The 4,791-nt window shown below is 46.0% G+C and overlaps 1 long non-coding RNA gene across 1 annotated transcript; it reads left to right on the top strand.

Moving 5' to 3' along the window:
• Positions 1-44: 44 nt before the first annotated feature.
• Positions 45-4,228, top strand: LOC115657308. Its single transcript, XR_004001952.1, has 3 exons — positions 45-226; positions 630-689; positions 2,449-4,228. It is a non-coding gene; the product is annotated as an uncharacterized LOC115657308 (long non-coding RNA).
• Positions 4,229-4,791: the final 563 nt, after the last annotated feature.

Here is a 4,791-nt window from a genome sequence, read left to right as displayed (position 1 = left end):
CGGCGAGGACATACCGGCCCGCTCAGAATGCGAAGTGTGTGTGTGTGTGGGGGGGGGGAATCCCTGACACGCATGCGCGCGCCGCGACCCGCCAATAAGAAATCTGACCTGATACCTGCGTTCCGCGTTGGTGCCCCGCAGGCCGGCTGCTCCCTGTGCAGGGCGCATGTGCAGTAGGGCACCATGTGGGCAGGCTCCCTAGGGCGCGGGAGAGCTGCTGGGGTGGGTGAGTGGGACCTGGCTACTCGTCCTGGGTGTGGGGGAGCCTCCAGCGCAGCCTAGCTGGGGTGTCCAGACAGCAAGTGTGAAAAATCGGGACCAGGGGGTGGGGGGTGGGGGTAATAGGAACCTATGCAAGAAAAAGACCCAAAAACCGGGACTGTCCATATATAATCGGGACATTTGGTCCCGCTAAGCCCAGCTGGGGCTGCCTTGGCCGTGGCCCTGCTGGCTGCTTGCAGTGCTGCGTGTCCTCCAGGGCAAGGCCAAGCTACCTTGCTGCAACCTCTAGCTCAGCAGGCCCCTGTTTGAATTTCCTCGGTTTCCTCTCAGCCTCTTTTGGGGACCTCTCCATTTAACTCTCCTGATTTTTGTTATGAGTCTCCTGATCATTATTGTTTTCCTTAAAGTTCCAACTTCCAGAGTCCAGTGGATCTGTGAGGATTTCAGCCTCCATTCTAAAAGAAAAAGTAAGTTTCTAGCCCTGGTGGCTGTGGAGAAAGCTTCGAAATATTGTCAGTGTGTGATGGAAAAGGGAGTGGCCCAAAATAAAAGTGCGTGTTTACACACATACATGTAGCCACACGTGTGCATCCATGCACTGACACAGGCACGTGGGCACACTATTGTACAGTAAGTGCTACCTCACGGCTTATTCATAAAACTGAAGTTTTGTGTGTGCAGTGGAGGGTTTTGTTCTGTTTTTTTTTTTTTTTTTTTTAAATAGTCTAGCTATCTATGTCAGGCCTGCACAACGTACAGCCTCTGGGCCACATGTAGCCCGCATGGGCTCACTGTGCAACCTGTGGGGGTTGAGTAGGCAAGCAACGGGGTGGGGCAAGCCAATGGCTGGGCGAGTGGGGTGGTGAAGAGGCCAGTGGGGGGGGGGGCAGGGTGAGGTGAGTCGGTGGGGGAGGAGGCAAGTGGGGGGTTGAGTAGGGAAGCAAGTCTGTGGGGCAAGCCAATGGCTGGGTGGGAGGGTGGGGCGAGGTGGTGAAGATGCCAGTTTGAAGGGTGGGGCAGAGGTGAGAAGGCGGGGGTGAAGAGGCAAGCCGGAGGGGGATGGGGGGATGATGAGCTGGGCGGTGGGGGGTGAGGAGGCGAGCTGGGAGGTTGAGGGGGGATGATGAGCTGAGCGGGCGGGCAGTGGCAGCGAGACTTTATCCGTGGGGGTGAGGAGGTGAGCGGCGAGTCGGTGGCTGGAGGGGGGCATCCATTTTCAGTATTTTAATTTTTGGTACTGCATTGATTGACTGCTGTGTGCAGTAATATAGTGACCCCCGGGTCTTTGAATGAGGCTTTATACTGAGGGGGGTGAGGAGGTGAATCAGTGGCTGGAGTGGGGGGGCAGCCATTTTCAATATTTTAATTTTTGTTACTGTGTGGTACTTAAAGTACTGTACAGGATCTTTTCAGGGGGAATAAGGGAAAACTCCACATTTATTAGTACTACATGTAATAATCAACACTGTCATATGCGTATGATATATCACACTCATGCACTCACATACAAACACATTCCATCTTACTATTGTTACCAACGAGTTGCTCCCCTTAACGTCACTGGCCAGGTGAGTTAGATGGGGAAGGGCTGGAGCCAGGCTTGTGCCGATCCAGATTGATGCTCCAGTGTTGACAAGATGAAACCCAGGGTTCTCTGCAAGACACCTCACTTTTATAGCAGCTTCCCTCTTATGCAAATCTCCCAGGGCAATTGAATATAAAGTGGGGGGAAGATCTTATTCTACTTCTACCAAAAAGACATTTTTATTTTACCTTAATTATACTACCTTAAGGGCCTGCTATAACATATTACCAAGATTCAATACAAAGTTCTATAAAAGTTATACAAAATGCGTAATGCATAGGTTTATCTACAACTGCATTGATTGCCTGCTGTGTGCAGTAATATAGTGACCCCTGAGTCTTTGAATGAGGCTTTATACTGGGGGAAGTGGAATGTGAATGGCGAGCTGGTGGCCAAAGAGGCAAGCAGTGAGCCAGCAGGGGTTCTAGGGGTGGGCATGGGGGTTTCTGGTAGGGGAGGGAGGAGGTGAAAGGAGGTGAGTGGTGGGTGGAGGACTGACTAGGAGGGATGCAGCAAGCCAGCAGGGGGTGGTTAGGGGGTAAAGAGGGGTGTGATTGTGGGGCTGAGCGGTGAGGGGGCAGGTCCTATTTTACTGCTGTGATCTGGTCACCCTATGCGCACCATTTCTTTCCCCTTTACAGACTTCCACACACCGTCAGTACCTTATTAGTGTGCCATACGCTGTGAGATATCTCTTCTCTTTGTGTGTGACTGTGAGTGTTTCCCTTGTATGTGAATTTATTCAACAAAATCTTGAGCTACATAATGGATACCATGAGTGAAAAGAAAAAGAGAAAAATAGAATCAGAGCACGGCGTTTTCAACACTGAATCGACGAATAAATACATATGTACTGAAAACGATAAGCTTACTAAAGTAAGCTTTCAAATTTCTAAGGAAATTGCTGCTGCTGGGAAATACTTAACAGATGGCGAGTTTTTAAAAAGTGCATGTTGATTGCTGTATCTGAGTTATGTCCAGAAAAGAGGGGAATATTTGAGAATGTCAGTCTATCACACATGACTGTACAGAGAAGAATAGCTGACATTTCTACCAATCTAAGTGATCAGTTAAAGCAGAGAGTCAGTGAATTCTGCTATTACTCCCTAGCTATGGAGGAGAGCACCGATTTAAAAGACACCGCCCAACTTCTTATTTTTATTAGAGGTATTGATAAAAACTTTGAAATTACTGAAGAACTTGCTGGCGTGTGCTCTATGACAGGTCACACAACCGGAAAATAAATCTCCAATGAAGTGATAAAGTGCATGAATGATAAGCTGGGATTAGATTTTACAAACTTGGTGGCCATTTGTACTGATGGTGCTCCAGCTATGTGCAGAAAAAATGTTGGAGCAGTTACTCTTCTTGAAGAATTTATCGGGAGACAAATAATCAAACATCACTGCATTATACATCAGCAGGTTTTGTGTAGCAAAGTCTTAAAATTTGAGCATGTAATGTCAGTGGTGGTTTCCATTGTAAACTACATCCGTTTTAGAGGACTAAAACATAGGACATTTCAAGCCGTTCTTGAAGGGGTAGATGCCGAGTGCCGCGACTTGATCTATCATACAGAAGGGAGGTGGTTGAGTTGAGGAAGAGTGCTCCAGCATTTCATTGCTTTGAAAGAGGAGATAGCAGAATTCCTAGAAAATGGGCCAATAAAATTCCCAAAGCTTGAAAATGAGTCCTGGAATCAAGATCTTTTTCTTTTGTGATATTATACCTCAATGATCTCAACATTAAACTTCAGGACAAAAATCAGCTTGTATTTCAAATGTGTGCAGCAGTGAAAGCTTTCAAAATGAAATTGAAACTTTTCAGAAGTCAGCTGTCAAAAGGTGAAATGTATCACTTTCTCACTTGTGCACAGCGTATCCCTCAGCACAAACACGCTGAGTTAAGAGAAAAATACGCAAAGCACATCAATCTTTTGATTGAAGAATTTGACAGAAGACTTACTTTGTCTAAAGAAGAAGATGTCCAGTTGAAGCTGATTGAAGATCTCTTTTCTGTGGATCCAGAGGACATGCCACTAGATTTGCAGTTGGAGGTTACTGAACTTCATTGTTCAGCAGTTTACCGAAATAAGCACAGAGCAAGCAGCCTGTGGGACTTCTACAAAAATCTGGACAATGAAAAATACAAGAATCTTATTGAAGTTGCACTGAAAATGTTCAGCATTTTTGGAAGCACATACATATGTGAACAAACGTTTTCCATCATGAACAAAATCAAGCAGCATTCTTCTCTGATTGATGACCATTTGGAAGATATTATGAAAATATCCACTTCAGATGTGACCCCCGAATACAACAAGCTTGTTGCAGAAAAGAGATGTACTATCTCTCTTTAAATTTGCAAGGTAATTATGAAAAGTACAAATGTTTTCTTTCAACGGAACAGGTGTTTTGCATTTTTTTCCATGATTCATAAAACAAAATAAAATTAAAAAAATTGTTTATTAAGAATTTTTCAATTAAAGCAAAGTATCACCCGCACCCACACCTTCCTTTTCAGCCCACAGCTCTTTCGGCAGGGCAGTGCTGGGGAAGGAGTATTTATTTCTGCGGAGCGGGCAGCCCTGGGGGGTCGGCCCTCAGCTGTTTTCTTTGGAGTAATATGGCCCTCGCTGCTTTGCGAGTTGTGCAGACCTGATCTATGTTTATGTTAGAGAAGGCAGATCAAAGAAGTGCACCTTGTACTTGGAACAGAAGATGGTGAGATTTGTCCTTAGTTCCTCAGGAAGTTCATTCCACCATCTTGGCCAGACGTAAGAAAGTTCTGAACCCTGCACAGACAAGCTTTATCGTTGTGGTAGGAAGGTTCATTGTGCCAGAAGAATGAGGTTGTGGGAGCGAGGAGGATGAATACTGCCTCAAATACTGTGTTCATTTCTAATCACTCCATCTCAGAAATGATATTCCAGACATAAAGAGGGGAGTCAGAGACCATTGACAAGAAGGTTAGGGACCTGGAAT

This window comes from Gopherus evgoodei, chromosome 9, assembly GCF_007399415.2.
Source record: "Gopherus evgoodei ecotype Sinaloan lineage chromosome 9, rGopEvg1_v1.p, whole genome shotgun sequence".
Lineage (NCBI taxonomy): Eukaryota > Metazoa > Chordata > Testudines > Testudinidae > Gopherus > Gopherus evgoodei.
The sequence above is the reverse complement of the archived record's forward strand: the minus strand, read 5'-3'. Positions and strand labels throughout refer to the sequence as shown.